We start from the raw sequence: 24,853 nt of genomic DNA on the forward strand, positions 1-24,853 counted from the left end.
ATGCAATCTATTGGGAATTGCTACCCTTGAAAAAACAAGAAAAATTCAGCATGCTATGGTTGCAGCTAAAGTGGTTGTTGGAGAAAATTGACTGCCCGGCTCTTTTGAGTAAGTTTCCTTTTAATGCTCCAGGAAGAATTCAACGCAGGTCACTTGACGAAATGTTTGTAACGCCGTTCCATTGGTCTGTATTCGAGTATTTTAAACCAGTCAGTCAGTCAGAATCATACGCACCTTCAACAAAACAATCTCTTCTCTACAAGCGGAAGTTGCCCGCAGTTAGACAATTTTAGTTTTTGAATTACATTCATGAAGACGGTAATTGTCGGATGAATTACCAATAAATAACAAATAACAAACTTTCAGATGTACCTCAAGACAGCCATTTGGGACCTTTAATTTTTATATTGTTAGTTAACGATCTGTGTACCCGTCTGCGTTCTTCAAAACTCCAGTTTTCGGATGACCTAAAAATATTCCGTGTAATTAAATCCAGACTTGACTGTTGTGTTCTACAGGAGGATATTGACGCACTTACATGCTGGAGCATATTGGACGGCATGCGATTAATGCCACGAAATGCTGCTCCATCACCTTCAGTCTATTACGCAATCCCTCGCATTTTGGCTATACAATCATAACTCAACATAAGGTAACCTCGATATAACGTGAATTTCACGTGGATATAATGGATATAAATTAAAGTACAACAATTATTTTTGGGTGTATTGTGTTCCGAATAAATATTTTTAGTAAGTTTTGAAACCAATAAATACCGTAGAAAGGGGTAAAATTGTCCTTTTTTTATATTTTATAAGTGGTTATATTTGTCTACGAAAATTGTCTTAAAGGGGCATAAGAAAGGTTTATAAGGAAAATAAGTTTTTGCGCTCCTTTGAGTATCATCAGTAGCTCGATATAACGTAATTAAAATTGAAATAAAGTTGCCTTATATCGAGGTACGACTGTACTATACAACAGGTTCCAGCAGTCTTCCCCAAGAAAACTAAATAAAAGCTCTGGGCGTCATCATTGACTCTAAAGTCAGATTCAGCGGGCATATCTCCATGCTGAATGTTCAAGCGTTCACCACCTTAGGTTTCTTGAAAAGAAATACTAATGAAATTTAGGATATCTACGCGCTCAAATCACCATACTGCGCTCTGGTCCGCAGCATTTAGAATATAATATTTTTGTAGGGTGCCAAATCACGCTTTAAACAGAAGTAAACAGAATCGAAGTTATACAGAAAAACTTTATAAAATACGTTCTACGTGTCCTGCCCTGCAATAACACTATTCACCATACTCCCATATGAGTAATGATGTCAACTAATTAACCTGGAGTTATTAGCAGCAAGAAGAACACTACTTCAGAGGCTTTTTGTATTTGGTTTACTCAATGGGCAAATCGACTGCAGCTCTCTGTTAAGTTCTGTAGGTATAACCGTTCTTCGAAGGCAGCTACGAAATTACACGCTGCTGTGGCAACCTACTCATCGAACCAACTACGCTTTAACGCATCATGAAATATGTGCTAACATTAGTAAAAATACTGACAGTCGATCTTCTTATCGTGCCTGGTCTGCTAAAGCTCGATCGATTGTATCATAGGACGCCGTGAAGTCAATGAAGGTGTGATTTGTGGGCACATTGTATTTGCGAAATTTCTGTGAAGATCTGTAAAATTGGAAGGATCTGGTCGATGGTTCCGTTGGATTCCATGAAGGCCGCGTGTTACCGGCCCCCGAACCTGCTAGTTAAAGGTGGTAGACTATGGAACCGGATCTGCGAGAGTATTTTGTAAGCGGGGTGCTGCGATAGTTGCGGCGTTTCAGCTTGTCGTTTTTTTTGTAGATGAGACAGACTCCCTCTTTCCACTCGTCTGGTAGCTTTTTTCCCTGAAAATCCTGAAAATTACCGATTGCAGCACACTAGACAGCGCCTCTGTACCATTCTTGAAGAGCTTGCTCGGCAGTCCGTCTTTGACGGCGGCTTTGTTGTTCTTCAGTTTCTCGATCTTGCAACGAACTTTATGAACATTGGAAGCCAGAGCGGGGGCCTAGTGTGGTTGGTAACGTCTCCGCCAACCACGCTCGACGCCTGGGTTCGAATCCCACCGCCGACATAGGTGTCGATGGTTGTGAGGTGGCGTGATTCACTCACAACCAACCCAACTGGTCTAGATTCAATCCTAGCCGACACCGGGAGATTTTCTGAGGCGAAAAATCTCTGGGATCACGCCTTCCATCGCATGAGGAAGTAAAGCCGTTGGCGCCGGTCCGTTAATAAACGGGTCGTGAGTTAGGGTCCTGGGTGTGGAGTCGCCTCCCTGGGCGTCGGTGATTGGCCACAACAGTGGCGGAACTAGACCGACGGAAAATAAGCGAGAATAAAAAAAAAAAAAAAAAAAAAAAAAAAAAACATTGGAAGCCGGTACTCGGTCACCTACTGCTGGTGTTCCTAGATCCTGTTCCATTTCTGTTCACTGTATCGTCATTCAGGTGTTCATCGAAATACTTCTTCCACTTGTCGACCCCCTTACTGGCTTCCGTAAGAAGGTTCCGCGTCGTCGCACATGTTGGCTTTCGGCACATAGCCTCTAGGAGACCGTTTCACATTCTCACATAACTTCTGCGTTTCACTGGCACTTGAGTTCCTCATGCTCACGATCCTTCATGTTTCTCGAATCGCATTCCGTAGATTTCTTTGAACGGACAGGCTGAATATTCCACCGTATGAACACCGATGCAATCTTTTGGATATTGGTACCCTTGAAAAAAGAAGAAGAATTCAGCAAGCCATGGTTGCAGCAAAAGTGGTTCTTGGATAAATTGACTGCCCCGCTCTTTTGAGCAAGTTTATCTTTGTTGCTCCTGGATGAATTCAACGCAGGTCCATTGCTCTGTGTTCCAGTATTTTGAACCAGTTACCAGAAGTATAGCCTCTGGGAGACCGTTCCACATTCTTACAGAACTTCTGCGTTTCTCTAGCACTTGAGTTCCTCATGCTCACGATCCTTCATGTCTCTGATATGTTAGTTGTGCGTGTCCTGTACTAGCCGTCCTCGAAAGTCCTCCACCGTGGGTAGTACCGCTTCGAGCTGTTGCGCGTATTCCTTCGTAGCCTGGGAATCCCGGAGCTGCTTGATGTTGAGCCGCGGGGTTTGGCTATGCCGAGCGTGATGCTCCGGACTACAGTTGAGTCTATTTTATGCGGGTTGTACTGCTGGTACGCAATGCCTAGCCGTTTGTCATTAGTTCCGTGATGGAGCTGTCGTTTAAGGACACACAACATTTCGTCGAATAACCACCCACTCCGGATCGGACGTTGTTGTACGCTGCCAATTCCAAGAGCAACAGATGCGTGCTTTTCTCAATGAACGAGACCCACTCTGTCCTCTTGCAAAGAAAAAAACACAGGAGGGTTGTGTGCAAAGACACGACCGCAAGGTTGAAGTAGAATACTTTTGCAAGAAAGATAACCCGGCTGCTTGTGTGTCAGGCATTTTAAAATCGGATTTGTTTCGTATATACCGCTTGTTAAGCACAGTATCAACAAATCGTAATATACATCACACTGCTGTGCATTTGCAGCAGCATCAGACCTCAGTTGCAGTTTATTAATAACCATTCATTATGCTCTTCCAAAAACATTTAGTAGCCCTGAAAAAGGCCGATTGCTGCAATTGCAATTTTCATTCAATTATTGCATAAATGCTTTATAGTCAGATATACCCGCTGCAACTGCTACGCTATTCGTATCCATGCCACAGTTGTGGCCGCTATTCGCTGCCATTGGTAACTAGTGCGCTATCCATTGCTATGCCACAGCCATTGGCCGCCATCCGCTATCGCTGGTATCCACTGCACTGCTACTGCTGCTGCTAAGGAGCTGTCTAGAACTATTATGAGCGGCTTCGGCTGAAACAGGCTCTTATATAGGCCAAATAGAATATTTTAAATTGCAAGGTATATGATTCTGTCAACCGTGCTTGGGAAGCAATCACATAACGACCAATCAGAGGTCGAATTTTTCGTTTTGACAAGGCTTGACTATTTTCAATAGTTCAATAGTTTGAATAATAAAATTACAATTATCTTCATTTGGGAATAATCTTAAAAGATTTTCCAATCTATTGCTGCAAGAACGAAGGAAATCCATCGAATGCTAACCGATTTATTCGCATTTGAAATTGGACATATTTTTCCCCTTTTTTCGGTTTTAGATTTTCATTTCATATCCCTATGTGGCCGAACTTCCTGAGAGAAGTATGTTACTTCAAAAACTGCACTCAGCAATTAAAATGACCGGATTATCTAATGACAAAGTTTTCATGGTTTGGTAGAAACGCGGGTCGGTTCTGATCGCGACTGGGAGAAAGAAGCATCTTAGCCTATAAAAAATGAAAAATAATGACTGTTTTATAATTTTCAATTTATTACCTTCCATTGCTGCAGCTTGGCAGCAGCAGCCATGGCGTTGGGGCATCGATAGCAGGTTGATATTTTGCTCTCGCTCGAATATTTTATATATATTTTTTCAATTCCGCTCCGGTTCCTGGGGTGCTACCACCGTTGGAATCATGTTTTTCGCAGGCTTAGGACTGCGAAGAATCCCTGCCGCAACTGTTCTGCATCTTGTGTCTCTCAGGCAAAAAAACTCAACGCTTCCAGGCACCTTTCTGGTAGTGCATTTTCCTAGCCTCATACATCGATCGAAAAATTGAAGAGAAATTGATTTTCATTACTGCAGCTCACAAGATCAAGGTGAATTGCTCTGTGGCAGACCGCAGACTGTGCGTGACGAGAACACGGGGATGATGGTTTGTTTTCCGAGTAAAATTGTTGGAGAATGAAAATCGTGACTCGGTCGGCCCGAAAGGAGCGTCAAGATTCCCTTCACGGAAGGTAATAAATCTGTTGATAATTTAGAGATTGGCGCTAGCTCCGGTTTGTGGAACGATGTCTATCGATCTGAATGACTGCAAGGAAGTACATGAATTGCCTTTCTTTTCCAGGTCTAGCAATTTGGTCCACGAAACCGTTTGTTTTGATAGAAAATGCGCGCAAATAAACTGGTTCATCTGTTCAATTGGTCGATTCAACGCGATTTTTAGATTTGTCATAATATTTCATGTTTAGCAAAATGGATTTTAAATTCATCACAGTTACAGTTAACCAACCATTCGATACCGTTTAGCCTATCTTTTTTTGCGTTACATACTTTTGGATAATCACTATTCTTGCGTTGAGCTTCAGAGGGAATTTTTCACTCGCTAATTGATTAACGACCTTGTGACGGCCACTCGATAGTTTTTAGTTGAAGGTTAATAAGCGGACCGTTCTGATGACTTATTCGCGCTGTTATCACCTACCACAAGCGATCGTTAAAGTTGGTTGAAATCGTTCTTTTTCAGGCTTGATTATTTCGACAATTTCTTCATACATAGTTCAACGGTACCGTAATCGACTTTTATGATTGAATTGTTGCTATAAACTTGGAAAATGTGAGGTCAGCTGCTTCCACGTTAATTTGCTTGTTAATTTTAATTCCCCTTCGCGTTTCAACGTGAGATGGCTGAACCAACTTTTTCTTGCTGTTTTTCTTATGTCGTTACTTTTATAACAAGAAACTGATTATTTTGTATGCCATCTACATCAATTGTTGTAGTGAGTTCTTATGCTTACTCTGCTTAATATTGTCATGGTTAAGGGTAATTGAAACATACAAATTTTTGTCTTTTTATAGGAGTGACAATTTCGCTCGCTATACTATTTCTATCTTCTGTACTCTTAGTTTATTGCGAGCTTTCATTCAAAATTGAATCATTTTACGAATCATTAAACGTTACACAATGTTGGTATCATTAGAAAATGCTTTTAATTCAAGTCCCATCGGATTTTCCGGTCCAGTGTTGTTATGTTCAGGGAGTCTCCTCATCAGTCGGAGGTGGACACAGAGCAGTAATAAGAATTTGTAAAAATGGTTTGTGTGGATTGTAAAAAAAAAATCAATAATTCTTGATTTATGCGGCTTTGTTTTTCTGCAGATTTCTAATTACGTAAGTTTTGCTCCTCGAGACTGGCAATTCGAGCAAATTCGACAATTTACTTACTCTTGTTGAAATTTTATCACACAGTGTTCGGGTCATCCATCTCAAGTGTGCACACCCCACGTCAACGACCTTCTTGGAAATGGTTTGGTTGAAGCCAGTTTTTCGAGGTTCACAACTGCATATCACTGAAAAGCAGCCCATATAGAAGTACTTAGCTTCATAATAAACTATTCTAGACCTCATCGTGAAGCACTCAACCAAAGTGGTGTTCCGATGGTGTGACACAAGAGGACACACCACAATGACACCCTAGATACTGACTCACATTACGGAAAAAACTGTGAATCAATGCAAAACTTGATCTCCTGTGTCGCGCGCCTTTCGCATCCTTTACATGCAGCTCCGGTTTTGTGCACATTCGAGCAGCAGACAACGGTTGATGACCGGATTAAAACCATCAACTAATGTGAAAAAAATAAAGAAAGAAAAACTCAGCAAACAAGAACAACCACTCCCGGAACAGATAACTCCGCCTTGCACGAAACCCCAATTCCTGGAAATCTGCCGGTGTGCCTGAAAACGAACAACAAAGATTTATCGTGTGGTTTGAAGTTCACCCCCTGAAAAAAGATGCTGTGAAGTGAAAAAAAAAAAACGCAGAACGTTCCATCGCAGCGCGGGACAGAGAGAAGCACACATCATGCATACGAAATGAGCCACTTTTACTGGCTTGCGAGTTCGGAGGCGGCAAAGAGCGGCGGGGTCTGAGTGGATCTACTTTTTAATGATCACTGCTGGTCACACAATTTGCTTAGGGTCTTGCGCGACAGTAAAAAAACCCAACAAATCCGGAGGTGGACTTTCAGGTTGAAGACATGCGCAAGATAGCGACGGGTTCGATGGATAGTACAAGCTAGTCACGGGTTACGCGGGCCCAACTCTCGAGCGGGCGCAACGCACGACCGGCCATAAAGCAGAGACCGATAATCTAGACGGGAAGGCATCGTGGGTTTGGCTCGAAAGCAAATGTGTGTATGTTTTTCTGCATCATTCTACTGCCGATCTTAGTGCGTGGAAATTTAATTTGCGAGACATGATCTAGGAAATGAGATTTGCCAACAACTAACGAGCAAGCTTATTGGAACGATTGCCACGGATTGCCACGGATTGCCACGGCTAGAACGCACCGTGCGATGAGTCCGCACTCGAATGATCTTCAAACCGCCCAAATGCCCTCCACTGCTGTGTGCCGGTATGGGACCGACTGTGGCTGTCGATTTTCCGGAGAAATCAGTTCTAAAAGTGGCTTTAGCAGGATAATTTACGTGCGTGGGTAGGGGTCCTCTCTGCTGTGATTTACGGTGGGGAAGTCAAACCCCTTCGCTCTCCTCGCGTTCCCATATTTCATTTATGCAAATGGATATATAAATTATTACCGACTACGGATCACGTGCCGAACAAGTTGAGCGTGCCCTTTTGTAGTAGACGTCTTTTAATTACTAACTATTATTTTCCTCATTGGCTGTTAAACATAATTTATGCATGTCGAACTGCTTATTATCATTAAGGAATCTTAAATCCTTCAACATTCGTCTGTTGCGGGAAAAATTAACCGATTTTTAGATCTAGCTTACGGGAAATAAACTCATCCGGGTGGTTCCCTTGCAGACTATGAACAACTAGTTAGAATTGATACTCGTTAAATATGAAGATTTACGTTCTAACTAAGAGTCCAGAGTGTTAAACCTTCGTTTGGTACATTTTCGATTAGTTACAGTCGTACCACATGGGTCTGGCCCTAGAAAGGTAGATGAATCACATTGAAAAAATATTTTCACGCTGGGTCCGATTAATCGACTAAGTTCATTAGGTCCATCACTTTTCGTATGGGCGCAATAGGGTGACAATAGGTATGGTATGGAAAAAATGCCATCATCGAATTTAAAGAACCTACCATTGTTAATTCGCACAAAATAAAAACCTGTGTAAAATTTCAGCTTTATCAGACATGATTTGAGGGTGCCTGAGTATCAAGCGAAAAACATCGATGCTCTGTAAGTCAGTCTTTCCAATTCATCTACTTTTTCCGCAACTAAGTGACCAATTTGAACAAGAATAGTTGCATGTGATACGCATGCAAATGTTATATTTGATGTCAAACGATGCCAAATACGGTTAAGTTTTTCACATGACTTGTTTCAAAATTCACAAAAAATCCTGAGTTATAATCTGATGTGTCTTTGCAATTCCAATCAAAGAAATCCTCCAAAGAGGGTAGAAAAGAGATTTTAATTTGCTTAGAGTTTTCGTGGATGTAATAAGTTAATTTCAAACGCTAACTTTTCAATCCCATTTCTCTTGGAACTATGAATTTCGAGTTGTGCCAGTGCCGCACGAAACCTACAATAAGGAAGGAATGTTAGAATGCAATCTTTGCTTTGTTATCGACCGAGTATACCTCCGCATCCCTACGAAGACTACGGTAGGAAGTTTTTGTTAGTGGGGTGGGTTTTTGATCAGGTTTTACTTTGATAAGTGATATGACCATGATTTAATTGGATTAATGTAACAATAAAGATACATTAAATGTAAGATTATTAAAAAGGAATGATTAAATACAATAAGAAGTGTTATGACATGTAAAAAAGATATTAATTGACCGCCTTCCATAGCTGAAAATTTCAAACCTTCAACGTGGAAAACGAAAAATTAACGGAGATAGATTCGGAAAACGTATGAGAGTGTCCGTTTTAGAGTGCTCCTAAAAATGATAAACTTGATGAAAGTGATGAACTTTCACGACACTAATTCATGACATATCAATAGTTGTTGTACTCCTTTCTGCGACTGAAAACATGAACTGAAATAAGTTGATACAACAACATTGCGTCACTTGCACAAACGTGTCGCTCCTTTCTACAGCCATTCACCGCATAAAGTCATCCAAACAGATCATCTTCACGTTCACGTACCACACCACAACCACATCAGCATAAAGTGGGGAACTCGCAGCACCGAGATGCGACGATTCACAGGTCGGGCGAAAACAAAACGACGGTTTTAGACCATTTCACGAGACGTTTTAGAACTCAAATCATGAAAAAAAATTGAGCAGAAAATATGAAATCGTTGCACAGTGGTCTAATAAGGCAAAAAGTGGAACTTAATTTCATAGCGCCTTTCACCTTCATCATAGCTTAATAGTGACTTCGGAACAATTATTTGTATGAATGACCCGCATAATCGCAAATTGTCCAAAAATTTGAAAAGTTTTACGTAATAAGAACTAAACTAAAAATAAAAAAAAAACTTTTTTGGGTCAAGAGATAGAGGAATGGTTTATTCAAAAAAGGTGTTGAAAATTCAAAAATATGAGACTTTCTTGAACAAATGAAAATCCTATGTTTTTTCGGTACAAAGTTATAAAGTATATTAATTGGAACTTACTTTAAAGTTGGTTTTTTGTACTTAACTTTTGTTAATGGCATTTTACACGAAAGTGTTGTTTGGCGAAATTGTTTGGACACACGTAACATACATTTTTGTCCAAGACCATACATATCCAGGACTTTTCCTTACAAAGTTATATCATATTTTAGCTTATTTTTCCGATAATTTCAAGAACGTATAGGTTAAAAAGGGGCAAGTGGAATCATGATGTCAATACTTTTCCCTAAAGTTAAGCTAAAGTGCTATGAGCTCCTTTAGTTTCCATTTATCCCATTTCACCCATATTAGAGTACGGCGAGCATAGGTAGGAGCACAGTAGGTTTTCATATATCAAGAATACTAACTTTTTTGTGTTAAGAGGTAGAGAAATGGCTTATTCAGCAAAGTTTAAGAACATGCAAACGTATGAAACTTTGCTGAACAAATGAAGTTCCTATCTTCATTGGGTACAGAGTTACAGAGTATTTTCTATATTCGTGGTTTATTCGCCTTCTCCACGTTCCGTTCTTCATCTGCAAAGTGGTACGCAACACTTTTCACTCGAAGACCTCAAGGTTGCGTTGGTCCTTCAAAAGCATAGTCCAAGTCTCATAGCCGTAAAAAACTGCCGATCTGGCCAGTGTCCTGTAGCTGGTCAATTTTGTGCTGTGGCAAATTCTACTCGATCGAAGCGTCCTCCAGAGACCAAAGTATCCCCTTTTTTACCATTGGCGCCGATGAATTGCTCTGCTGGTATCGTTGTCGACAGCTACCAGTGACGAACTCGAGATGAACTCTACACTCGAGATGCGAGGGTAGCATTATCTCCTCTTGAACATCTTCCTTGCATGTACTTCGATGTATTAATGACCAGTTCAATCAGTTTGGCTTCGGCCTTTACAGTTGAACCGACTTTTGGAATATCGTGCCACTCGTGTTAATCCTTGCTCTTCTGCTGACATCTTCCAGAGCAATATAAAACAGTACAGCTCTTCCTTTGCTACGTGATCTCGGTCCTCTTGTTGGTGTTTTTTTTCCCCTCGGGGAACTGAGTTTTGGCTGCTCCGTCCTCGTCGGTATTGTTCCATTTTTGCTCTCATGCGGTGTTGCAGCATTCTTACCAGTCATGCGTTCTTCTTCTCGACGACCAATTCTTCGCATTCGCCGTCAAAGCAGTCGTTTCTAAGATCCGGAGTGGTTGTACCTATTAGCCATGCTGCTAGTACAGTACAGAATCATAAAGGGCAGAACTCTATGACCGTACACACAATATTTCAAAAGGCAGAATTTCGAAGGGCACGAAAGGCAGAATCACTGGTGGCAAAACCTAACTCACGATAGCCAAGTGCGTGATGACAAATTGGTGCGAATCCTGGTCACGGTATCAAAGCTGCTACTCCACCTTTATTATTTAATATTATTTGGTAACCAGATATAATAACTGGTCACAAGCAATGACCAGTTTTGATGGGAGGTGCAAATCAAGCCTAATTATTAGATCCGAAACGCGCAAACTGGTTTGACTCAGGTCCTCAAGACTCTCACGGCATCGCGGAAAGTAATTTTTCGATGGTAGGTATAACTTACACTAGTCTCAACAGCTAGTTGATTATAATTAACATAAAACAATTCATGCGGCGAAGATGCATAATCGAGGGCAAGGAACCGAGGCGGCACAAAGCCGCTGTGGTTTCCGCGGTCCGAGCCGGCCGCCGTCCCGCCGTCGGAAGCGGCGGCCTCTCGCATACAAACAACTGATCTTCTGATTTTCTAGGAATTTTTCGAACAGGTTTTCTTTCCCTTAGTTAAGTCCGAACGAGCGGTAGCGAGTAAGGACAGCATACACTTGGACAATAGAGTCGGCCAAAGGCCGCGAGTGTGTATTGTTAAAAAGAAAAAAAGACCATTTTTTGATTCTGCCATTCGTGCTTTTTTTGATTCTGACATTCGTTATTCTGCCTTATGAAATATTCTGCCTTTCGTAATTCTGCTTTTCGTGATTCTATCTTTCTTGATTCTGCCTTTTGATTTTCTGCCTTTCGTGGGAGACCCCAAGAGTAGCTGCGCCAAGCTGCTTTTCCGCGAGTAAGGTTTGTTTCACTTAGTATTTGGCCTTTTCCTTATATTTACTGCAGCGCCTCTTGTTGTCAAACCGAGAAACTCAAGACAGCATAGATCTGAAAAGTTTGTTTACATAGTGATGGAAATTCCGTCAGGATTGGTACACGCGTCGAATAGTTATCCAAGATGGAACGCGAGAGACGAGAAAAAATTGTGCACACCTAGGGGAACTATTCCGTTATTCATCTCAGCCCATATATTCATCTCATACAACATGAAAATACAATTGAAAACAGTAAAAAACGCATATTTTCTTCTTAGAACCAATCTGCTAATCCATGGAATGGATTCTTCTTAGAGCAAGCCCACCAGTGGCTAAATTGAAGTTTCTAAAGCTAGTTTGGCAACTCCCACCATAACACGGCAACCGCACCGGGCGTTGCTATGTTGGTTTGGGAAATAGCAATCCCCACCTCGGGTAGTAGCGAGTTATTAAATTTGGCAACGCGATAGCAACGAGCCGAATCGTTGCTATTTGATGACATGTCAAACTGTTGTTTTTTTGTGCTCGATAGTGAATGTTCGTAATAATATTACGAAGATGATGAGTGTTTCGAATGCGGACTCAATTGGTCGGCCTCGGAAGACGAAGTGTTTTGCCCCCCTTGTTAAACACGTCGTAGGACGCAAGTGTCGGCGTGAACCACTACTCAATTTTATTTCCGATTGAGCTGAAATTTTGCACAGGGTGTTTTTTCGGGCAGGTAAACATTTTGTATAAGTTTTTTATTGAGATGACCATTTTGGTTGGCATTTTGGTCTGCAACCTACACGATGCGGAAAGCTCGAATCCTCACAAGATTGGCCAATATTGTTCAATAAACCTGGAAGTAGGGATACCATCCGTCCTGATTTAGCAGGACATGTCCTGATTTTGAAATCATATTTGGGCGTCCTGATTTATTTTTCATATTCTAGCATTTGTCCTGTTTTTTATAAGGCATGCAATTATCTTCAATCACTAAGCTCATATTGCAAGGCGCAAGTCGGTAAGTTTGTAACAGAAACGTGAATGTTGCCTGATATCAGAAATAGTTGGAGATTGCCCAGTATTTTTTTTATCTCTTGTTGCTAGTTTGAATTCGTCGCTGGTTAAAATTAAATCAAAAGGAGATTTTTCTCCGATAAAAATCTTAACGTAACATTTCATGAGGTAAAATTGTAAAATTTGAAGTGATGACCGTTTTGCGGGCTAAAGGAAATAAAGGGGCCTATTACAGTCAACAAGGTGAGCAGCGAGTTACTCGCCTGGCCAATATAGATATAACAGATGGTGAGTCGGCTGGATCTCAGACGAGTAGCTCGTCTGCGAAACTGCTCCACTCAGCTGTCACCAGCCAAGTTTCACTCGCGTTTCCTAATACAACATTTTGCTCGTCAGTGACTCTAGGCGAGTCAAATTGCTCGCCTCGTTACCTGTAATCGGTCCCAAAATCATGAAAAATTTGCATTATTTTTGAAATATCTGGGAGATTAGACATTAGACCTGTCTATCTTGATACATGTTCAATAATGTGGATAATTCAGATAAATCTCGATACCTAACCACACAACGCTCATTGCGTAAATTATTTCTTTGGTTAAGCCTGAGTAAAGTGAGTAGTGTTAAACATTTAACAATTTTTAAATTTAATTTTAAACAGTTCACGTGTGCTGAATTCTTTGGGGACATACAAATTCTTAAAACTTCAAAGTTGCTTGATAAAATTGGATCCTTCGAGATACATGTTGAATAAATTAACAACCGAATAGCATTTTGAAGTGCAAATCACATACCACCAGTTTAAACCAGAATAAAAATAATTTGGATCAAATTTGTGCCGAAAAATTAGATGTCCTGATTTGTAACTCTGACCAGATGGTATCCCTACCTGGAAGGTTTAAGCAAATCTGCTCGGGAGTATTACCAACTATTTTCCCGTTTCGCTCGGTCGTTGTATAAAAAATCATTTTCTCCTTTACCGCTATTTCAATCTTCAAAAACAACCTAAGATGCGTTCGAAAGCGGCGTTGGAAATGGTCATCGGTATAGACCGTTGTTAAAACGCTGGATGGCACCTTCCTCCGTATGCCGGTCAATATTTGGCTATTTACTAGGCTGAGAGTCGCCCCGAATCTTTCCAAAAAACATTTTCTTAATCGCGTATAAGGAAATTTGTTTTGCGAAATCACTTTCTTCATCACTAGAATCAATTAAATAATCGAAAACAATTCACGCGTTCTATATTTAAGTTCTTTTTGGCGGCAAATTTTCAAATATTAATAGCAAACTGTGGGAACAGAGACAGCATGAAATACAGAATACAACTAATGACAGTTCGCCAGCTTTCAGGAGAATTAAAAAAATCTGCAAAAGAATTATGCTATCGATAACTTGGGAGAACGGAAACAAAGTTAAAACAAAGTTACGTGAAATGGAGGAAGCATTTTATGAAGTAGAAAGAACGTAGATCATTCCGAAAACGATTGACTGACGGATAAGTTGGTTATTCCTAGATCCGCAAAAAATATGCGAAATACATCACAAACAAACATTTCGCCAACGCTGGCTAGAGGCGGTCTTCAGAAATTGGCAACTGCCGGTGTGAAAAAGAAATAGTGGAATTGGTAATCCCCATTAGCACCGAACGGTGCGAAAATCGGTTGCTATCCAAAATAGCAACGGCCAGCGTTGTGAGAATAGCAACTCAAATGGCAACTCACCGGTGCGCTTGCTCTTAGTTAACTTTAGATTCTTCATAAAGCATAATCCTCAAAAACTCACTTGAAAGCACTAAATTTGATATTGTAGTCGGGCATCTGCACTCGAAAACTCATTTCATTCAATCACCTACCTCAGAAACAACGGGACTCGTTCAGCAGCCAACCGAAATTTTTTTTATCACTTGCGGACCCCTTTTTATTTTAATCACTAAACAAAATTACTCACTACACTAAAAATACTTTAATCTTTGAGATGTTCACCTCAAATTTCCTAAAACAAGCTTGAATTAGCAGAAATATATGAGATGAATTTATACAATTGCTAAATTTCAACTGTATGTATTTTCATCTGTTTTCACTACGTTGAAGAAAATCAAAAGTTGCCAAATCATTTTCTGTTAATACGAAAAAATCACACTGAAAATGATAAATTATTCCGACATAATTGACATAAATCTACAGCACTGTAGTGGCTACCTAGGTTACCAGTTTTGCACATAAACAACTGCAGCGGATATCTAGGTAACTTACTACGACGGTTTGCGGCTACGTTCATTCATGAAAGTGTGATTCATTCATGATTAACAGTGTGATGGATATGGGGGCGTCGTGAGATGAATAATTGAGTAGTGTTTCAAGTTTTGAGATGGATATGGAAGCGTTGTGAAAAATGGTTCCTTTTGCAAAATTCAAGATAAATCTAGCGAATATTACTAAATATACAATGCTAAACGATTTCATAAGAGCACATAAGCATATTTAGTTTATTTGTTCAATGATTTCGTGAAAATTTGGTGTTTAATCCGTGCATTCTACGTGAATATTGGCTTAATGAGATGAATAATGGAGCAGTTCCCCTACGTTGAAAACCCAACATGGTCAAAAGGAATGATCTCCAAGGCTCGCAAACTACCGAAATCGATTGTGAATACCGTACTCAAACGTTACCGGTACACTTTGACGGTGGATCACGTTGAACAAACCAAACGTAGAAGTGGAACATTGGAGTGGAAACTACGAGCGAATATCATAAGAACAGTCCGGAATAATCCGGTTCAATGCAGCATATAGTACAGTTCGTCGAATCTGTATCATGCCAGCAAGCAACCCAACGCTGAAACTGAACCTGGTGTCCGAGACCCGAACAAGAAAACTGTACGAGTAAGTCCTGACAGAGTACAACGGTTGTATGTTAATGGACGATGAAACATACGTCAAACTGGACTTTGAATAATTCCCAGGTCGGAATTTTAGCTTGCTCACCGTAAGGGGAATGCTCCAGGTAGGTTCACATTTGTTTTCGCGGATAATTCGCCCGCAAGTCGATGATTTAGCAAACCAATGGACGAGTTCACAAGGAGAAGTGTCTTCAGGAGATAGTTTTGCCGTTCATTTAGTCACACGAAGGCTCGGGAAGTATTGGAATGGTACAAGCACAATAATGTGGATGTTATCGTAAAAAGAATTATTCCACCACCATGCCCACAGTTTCTATATGAGGTAATAGTCAAGAGTAAATTGGAGAAATGTGGCAAATCAATCAAAACATAATCTGATATGACGAAGTGGTAGAAAAAAATGGCCGATACGGTTGATGTTGCCACTGTGCAGAAAATAATGGGAGGCATTTGACGAAAAGTTCAAAAATTTTAGAGAACAGCTGACAAACAATTTTTCTTGTATTTTTTCCTTGAAGTTTAATAAAATCCCTGCAAAACATATTTTTGTACGTCATTTTCTCATGGATGGTGTTCGTCATTTCCTAATGGAGAAATCGGAAATTGTATGCGGCCAAATTCTAAATGAACAAACCTTAGGTGCTGCGCGTATTCCTGTGCGACTCCGGTGTTCCGCAGTTATCCAAAGTTTTGTAGCGGCGTTCGACTTCGGCGGGTATTATAAACCGTCGAAAGTTTTGAGCGCATGCATACAGCTACTAGGTAGTGGTCCGAATCTATATTCGAACTTCGATAGGTGCTAACATTGTCGACGTCGAAGAAGGACTTCCTGTCGACTAGAACGTGGTCGATTTGATTTTTGTGTCTGTTGACCGGGTAATCTACAGGTGGTTTTGTGATGGAAGAATCACGGGAGATTGCAATATTATCAAAACTTATTATACCATTGAAATAAATTGTACATGAATAGGATCATATTTTACACGAAGATTCGAACTTTATTAAATATAAATTTAATTAACTAATTGTTAAATATATAGTTGGTTCGAATTACGGGTGAAAGGAACCAGGTATATCGTTCTTTCCACTACCTCTGATGCGGTCAAACGAAATGACAACCTCCTAAAAATAGCGATCCGGTATTCAGGATAAAATGCTGTGATAATTATCGTTTGTTAAAGAAAAACACAACGCCGAGAGGTGTTTGTTTTGCGTTGGAACGAAGAAGTCAATAGGCTCTCGCAATCGTTTTATCATTTTCATTATCATCATCATCATCATCATCAGCATCTGCAGTAGGATTGAAGGCGTGCTTGGCTCTTATAGTTGCGTGACCGCTGGAATGGGGCAAGCAGTGAATAACATACTGTGACTTTGGTTCGGGAGCTGCGTGTGCGGCGTCATCCTTGCCGTGACAGTAATGAATGTTGTTTGTAGAAGGTATGGTCAGCAGCACGTCTTCACTTTCTTCCTGACATCGTAAGACAACAGTAGTGTGGTTGTTTGGAAGCCATAATGAGATCGTTATCGAAATTGTTTTTTTACGTTTTACGATATGTCTTTTTTCGCAAAGTGAAGCGAACAGCGATAAAAATCTCGGTTCCTGAACAACCACGGCTGCTGTTGAAAATGAACCAGCTAACCTCGAGGGCACTGAACGCCAGGATATACAGACCCCTGTCAATTGATTGCATTGGTCATAAGGAGATGTATTTTTTCTTGTTATTGTTAATTCGCGCAAGAATGCGTTGACGAATTGATTGACGTTTGTTACCAACGATTGCAATGCAGAGGAGTTTATAACAAATTACATGGATGGAGAGTTCACTTTGTTCTTGTTCTGCAATTTTAGGAGTTGATCAACATCGTGTTTGATGCATCTCTCTCACGGTTGCCATGTCAATCTGAGAACTGCATAATGAATGTTCTAAACAGTTTGCTGGTACTAATCAATGGGAATTATTTAACTTAACCTTATTCTTGTTTCGACAAATTAGTATGAACACCTGGAGCCTAGGGTTGACATCGAAAAAAATATTCAGTTTTATATCCAGCATTGTATTTATACCGTGTGAGGTTGATGACGTCAAGCTAAGCTGCCTTTGACATGGTTGTTCATCCTTATTTCTCCGGGAATCTCCCTCAAAATAGTTGAATTTGTAACAAGAAAATTTAGACGAAACTTTCTGTCACATTTTCTTCTGAAACAATTGAATCAGCTATCATATTTGGTCATATTTGGTAATTGAGTTTTTACCACCAATGGATGTTAAAATTAATAATCTATCTTTCATCAAAAAACTAAATCATTTGAACAGTCTAAAATGGTATTATAACAAAATTTCTGTGCAGCAGCTTGCAGGAAAGATACGGGGTGGTGAAACTTTGATCGCCGATTACTCGAAATAATGTTTCTGGCGCTTGGTTCGGTCTGGTCGCACGCCGATCATTTAATATCATATAATATTTTTTAGAGTTTTAGACTTTTAAAACGAATTCAACATATTTGACAGTTTTGGATAAAAGAATCCAATATTGTCTAGCTGTATAGATCAGAGACTGAACTAGAAACTAACCAAGCTTTTGTTTCTTTGCAAACTGTTCCGAATTCTAATCTCATGAAAAAAAAAAACTAACACTCAAAAGCTCTAGGCACATTAGTTGAATTCTCCAAGAACCCATCCATAATCGTTCCGCCGACTTACGGTACATCAAGATAAGACTAAGATAATACTAGATCCATTTGTTTCTTCTTCTAGGCAGCTTCTCGCACATTTGCTAGCTAGTCTGTTCGGTAATCCGGTCGAACCTGCTTTTGGGATGATTGTGCCTGACTTGACTTGGGTGCTGGTTGGCTTCGCAGTGCTACTTTCTAGTTACGCGTTTCTCATGCATGAAAACCTATTAGCATTCTCAGCGTTTCGCCTGTTCCGAGCCGCGCAAAGTGCCGAGGTCAAAACACAGCTGGCGATCCTGACAATTGATGCCTATTGAAGGCAAATTTCTCTTATCCCGGTTTATCGCGAGGATCGCAAGCGACAGCAGGCAAACCGGCGGGAAGCTTCGCAACTATTGAGAACCACTCAATCCGTATAATAAATTTACAATTTATTGAAACGGTGTCCACCTTTCTGCGTGTTTTTTTTCGCTGCCTTTCCTTCCTTTGTGGTTTAAGGAAACCTGTACAAGAAACCGCCACCGCCAGTCGGTAAATGCAAAATCCTATGCTGTGCCTTTGCTGCATTGACCTTTCACGTTATGCAGCGCTCTAACGTTAAGCGAGTGGCACATAACCGAAATGGACTGTATAATGGCACAAAAAGAGCTCAATTCTATAGTCTATATTCCGATTACCAAATCGAATTTTTGTATTGCAGCCAGTGTCAGCCGACTTCTTACGGTCGCCTAAGGGAACCACAGGCTTCTCCGAAAACGGGGTGGCATTTCCTGTTGTGAAACGCAACAGCCAGCCACAAGAGCGTACCATTCACGAACCGGTTTCAGGGAATATGTTCTTGAAGCTAACGGCAGCTTTGGTTGCTTTTTCCCTATTTTCACCGGAAATAATAGCATAACAAGCAATAGTTGGCTAGAGTGGGTGGCGTTTGAAACCCGATTACTTCTGTATGTATCCTCGCTGGCGGAAAAGGCTAAAAAAAAAAAAAAAACAAACCTTTCTGTGTAACCTATCGGAAATTGTATTATATTATGATGTAGAGTCGTTAAATGAAGTATTTCTAATGATTTTTAGTAATGCTTGATTGTTTCTTTTTATAGTGTAAGATATCAAATTACCGAAAAGGTTTATACCATATTACCGATTTATAACAGTGAGCGATTTCTACGCCAGAATCACTTTGAATCCCCGTCATTCTGGCGAAAGGGCTTGTCTATCCCGGGACTACGACCAGCCAGTCCTACTCTGACATTACTGCTGACAGCAGCACGTATGGGTTCCCGCTCCTGCTGTCTTCCTGCGGTCGGTTTTACATCGAGGCAATATCGATAAGGAAAACGGTTTGCCTACGCTCAACTGCCAGTTAGGGATATTGATGGGACCGTTCGCTAAATCTCAAAAACTGGCACGCTGAAAAACCGCAAGCGGATTCGGTTTCGCCTTTGCAGTCTCGGGTTCTTAACCTGCATCGTCAGCGTTCGAGACACTGCACCCGCCGGGACGAACACGTATTGATGTAGAGGGAATTCTCGCTTCAAAATCGGTATGCAGAAGGCGAGCGGAAACGACAGGAAACCTGGGCGAGACCTGGTACCTTCTGCGGTAACAAAATTAACGAAAGAAACGAGGAAAAATTGGATTAAATTGCCGGGTGGCTGACTGTTCTCTCTCATTTACCTCAGCTACACGGCCTCTCAGAATGAATGTTCTTTTATTCTCTAGCTGCGTGCATAAACCGATACCTGTGGCGACTACGACCATGAACGTGTTTTTACAGTCAACGTGATGACGGCTCAGAAGGGAAGACGGTAACAGATGGCACTTAGGTTGGTGGTGCTATGCTAGGGTCGCTTAGCAGACGGTAACCGCTGCTGACGGGAAGAAATATGACAGTAATATATTACGGTTGAGGTTGCAGCCGAAGGAATTTGCAATTGGGAAGATGAGCTACGCTGTTGTCTTCATACTGTTATACCACCTCAAATGGTGATTACTAACGGGTTGCTCGATGAAGACTATAAACACCATAGAATCTCCATTGTGCAGTGATTTAGTGATAGTACTAAATATCCATGAGGCAGTGGCTGAGAATGATTGATTAATCAAATGTAGCAGAAATTGATTTTAGGCAAAATCAGAGTAATTTCAATTTTTCAAATGTTTAATTGTAACGTTTTTTGTTACAACCAAAACTGTGGCTGTTCTTGAAGTCATGAGAATAAATATCTTTACGTTGTGAGAATAAATATCTTTACGTTGTCAAGTAGGAACACATTAGTTCCACCGCCTGTAAAACGATAGCACTTTTATTAGTTGGCCTATATCTAGATTAGGGTCTTAATTAGGGAGTTGCTAACAAGTTGCTTCATCGATTTAAAGGTTGGTCTGTCCTTTGGCTTTCTCAGTCTTTATGAAGGGAAAACACGACAATCTAGCAAAATTGCCATTTTACGAGTCCAGTACCAGTCGTTAACATAAAAATAAATTTATTGATTTGTTTTAACTTTTTTAATGTTCATTTCTATTTATATTTCATGTTATAAGACTTCTACAACAACCTAATCTGATATTTTTATACATTTGTATAGTTATACAGTTGACAACAAGGTTGCATATTAAATTTTAGAGTGTCAATTCCATTCAAGCACTATTTTGAAACATGATGTACGACGAACTTGCAGTTCTAAAATAATGCGACAAGTTTGTCGAAGAAATCAGTGCTCTAACTCTCATGCCTAAAGTGTGAGAGCTTATTTTCAGTAGGATATCCAGCCAATATTCGCGGTGAATATCATAATATTCACCGCGAATACTGACTGAATATTGCGCTGAATATGGGCTCTCATACTCCAGGTATAGGAGTTAGAGCACTGCACTATTCGATAAACTTGTAGTACTACTTAGGGACTACAAGTTTGCCATACATCGTTTCTTGAAATTGCACTTGTGGAGCGAGCTTCACAAAATTAAATATGCGTCCTTGGTTGACAATATTAATAGCATTTTTAACATACGTGACAGTTTGAAAATACTTTATATTTATCATCGTAATTAATTGGATTTCAATATCACGGGTAAGATAAAAACGACAGATTAGATACAGGGAGTAAACAAAATGATTGAGACAGGCAAAATTTTGTCAATTTTTAAATGGCCAGACCTACAACAAAAATGAATTAATTTTTTTTTTCGTCTATATTTTTGAGGCTTTCAGCCGGCGGCTGGTTCACCTCAACTAATTTTGATGGAACAGGAAACTATTCTAGTTTCCTACTATTACTTGAGACCTTGACGTGACCTACCTCCACCGCAAAGGCTTAAGATTTTTGGAGTGTGTGATAAAATTTACATTTTTGCAACGCGTAGAACTTTTTCTGACGTCTCGTTTTTTTAGTTTAATATATTGAGCTTGAGCTTGTGCTTTACGATCGTACAATTCGTAGTTGCTCCTCCGTGATTGATCTGAGCTAGTAAAGTTGCACAGGGAACCACGTACATGCCAACTTGGGATTAGTTTACCATCTTCAATGTACAACAATTCAGTAGCTTCCCGATCAAATGATTATAACAAACGGGTAACACAAACATATCTGAACTTGAACTGAACTTGAAATAACAAAGCCTATAATATTCTTGATATGTCATAATGATAATAAGTACAGAATTATATCAAAAGTGTGTTTTTTAAAGCATATTTATAACAAAATTTGTTATTCAATTGACAAAATATTGTACATTCTAACTAATTCTGATCTTTTTCTGACAAAAACCTTACAAAACTTGCTATAATTTGTAATAATCAGTAAGTAATTTTGATAGGAATCATGATATTTTAACTTTTAACGAGACCAAATTTAGAACAAAAGTTGATACAAAAAGTTCGTAACGAAATATCAAGATTTGGTATAATCCTGATATTTTTGTCTGATCGGGTTCCGCTTTCCATAACGGCGCCGGCCACGTTCTTACGTTCGTTAGAAAGAAGGAGATTGTAAGGAAGGAGGTTTCACAGTCGTTGGTGTCGGAGACCGAGTTTACCTCTGCATCTCCACGATTGTGACGGAAATGTACGGTTTGGTCACCGTGGTAAGTGACGAACCGAACAAAGTTGCGCGCGAATTTAGCTCATTACGAAGGCAAGCGAAAGTATATACTGCGTAGCCGTTAGGTTAACAACGATATTTATCGACTGAACGAAACCTACTCCGATTTGCAACACGCCTATATAAAAACAATGCGTGAGCAATCTCCGGCTAAACGGATGAACCGAGACCGAGTTTGTTTTTAAATTGAACGATATTGCATGTGAAGCTAGCTCGTTACCAAAAAGATCGAACGATTCAAACATTGCGATCCTCTGCGAATGGCGCGCGCAGAAAACATCTACCACTCGAAGATTCTAAGTATTTATGTCAATTTTTTTTAGCAATCCCGAATACCTTCGAGAAATCAAACGCACTTAAGTAAACGCGATTCTTTTAAAGGTATACATAGCGTAGTCATTAGATTAGTCACGATATTTATCGAACAAATGAAACCTACTTCGGTTCACAACGTGCTTAGACAGAACCAACGAATGAGCAGTCTCCGACTAATCGGTCATCATGAGACAAGAATAAATATCTTGATACACCCTCGCAAAACCATAACGCAGACGTGCAGGAACACGGCTTTTCGCACCGATGATCTCTCTCCTGTCAAATCGACTTTAAATAATGTACGGCGCCGTAAATATAAATGCTTTTAGTACTTTTTAATGAAAAACCAAAAATCGTACATCTTTGAAGAAAAAAACATGAAAAAACGCCGAAAAACGAAAAAAAAACCAAATTTTTTCACCCCCGCCCAAGTATTTAGGAAACTGCAAGAAACTAGTGAAACCACCTGGGGAAGCTAGTACTAATTCCCATCTTTCGAGTGAAGACTGTTGTTTTTGCAGCTTTTAGCAGCATTTCGAGAAATTTCATTTTGAAAAAGTGCATTTCCAAAACCCTATAAAAAATTTGAAAACTTGCCCAGAGTATGTTCGGCAGAATGATGTAATTTTTAAATATAAAAAATTTTTTGAACATAGTAGGCTTCTGAAATCACATCAAAAAAAGTTATTTAGTATTTTTCGATTTTTAGAAGCTTTAAGAATGTCTGTATAAAACTACCTGTATGTAGTCGATTGGGGTCTCCGTGACTCTGTGGTTAGCGATGTAGGTCGGCTAGCTCTCCCACACGGTTGTGATATCGGGTTCGATTCCCGATCGAGTCGAGGATCTTTTCAACTGAAAATTTTCTCGACTCAGCACTGGGGCACGGTGTATCGTTGTACTTATCCTACACATGCAAAATGTGCCAAAAAAACAATATCGATAACGAATTCTCTCAACTAATCTAGTTGATCGAGACCTCTATTAGCCCCAAGGCTAAGCGTGCGATATATTGTAGTCGATTGTCAAGAAATAGAACCAAAGTGTCTTCAGCAAAGTTTTTTTACATAAGATTGTATACAACTTTGATGAAGACTTCGTTTTGATTTGTTAAGTAATTAAAAAATAAAATTTTTATCTCACTTTTCGGTGAATTGATCAAAAATTTATCTGCATCAAGAGATGCCCCTTAAGATCTACGTAAACTTTGATGAATACACTCTAGTATTTAAATGGCATCTTTCATACTCAAAAGGCTGACGATCACGTTTTTCGCGTTTTAAACCACTGTGCCCCGGTTGGGAACCATTGTTTTAGACCATCCATGTTATCTACCATTTTTTTCAATACTGTCTCAATCAATTTGTTGCTTTGGTTACAACAGATCATTCGTAAAAAAATCTGATCGATTGGTGCCAAAATCTCGATAATCTGACAAAAAATTACTATAGTAAATATAAGCGCTCAAACCCTGTTTACTTTTTCCATGGTTGAGTTTGTTGATTTTTGAACTCAGGCTCCTGACCTACGTCAAAAAATGTTCTACCTGCCTGAAAAGCTATCATACTTCGTGCGCCAAACAGATCATTTACACATCCTCCCATTCCCACTCTTGTCAAAAGTGCAAAATCAAAACCCTCGGTCAGCTACCACACAAAACCGAGTGCCTATGATATGCATTCTGAAAATATGAGACACAAAACTTATACTCATCTGGATCATTTTGATGATAATGCTTTGGCGATGATGACACACACCGACCAGCACCAAGTGACGCCATAGCACAACGCAATCCAATGGTCATCCTCTTCGCTCACAACACCATGTCGTCTTTTGTACGTCCAGCGCGAAACACCGAATTTGCACCAACACTCGCACAGCTTTCATGGCTTCGTAATTTGGTAATTTTTTGAGCGTGGACAAATTGGTCATTCCAACGCTAAGAACACTAGAATTATCGCTAGTATTCCCTAATTACCACATCATAAAAACAACACAGATCACATCTCTTTACTTTTCAGTAAATTTGTCCGCATAGATCACTTAAAAATCAATAATTTAACGGGTAGGTTTCAGAGCACCATTAATCAGCCATGCTAACAGCTCTCTGTTATTTTTTAGAAGCATATATTGCTTCTAAAAAATAACAGCAAAAGAAAACCAACCAGCTAAAAACATAATTCATATCTCCATCACGGTGCTCCCACAGACCGTTATAATAAAAAAAAAATGCACCAAAGAATCTGAGTACAACATTCTATTCGTTATGA

General features: G+C 39.9%; 1 protein-coding gene across 4 annotated transcripts in view; it reads left to right on the forward strand.

The window, feature by feature from the left end:
• LOC129728470 (cadherin-99C) overlaps nucleotides 1–24,853 on the forward strand; it is a 382,935-nt gene that overhangs the window by 58,297 nt on the left and 299,785 nt on the right. The window lies entirely within an intron of this gene.

This window comes from Wyeomyia smithii, chromosome 1 (assembly GCF_029784165.1).
Source record: "Wyeomyia smithii strain HCP4-BCI-WySm-NY-G18 chromosome 1, ASM2978416v1, whole genome shotgun sequence".
Classification (NCBI taxonomy): Eukaryota; Metazoa; Arthropoda; class Insecta; order Diptera; family Culicidae; genus Wyeomyia; species Wyeomyia smithii.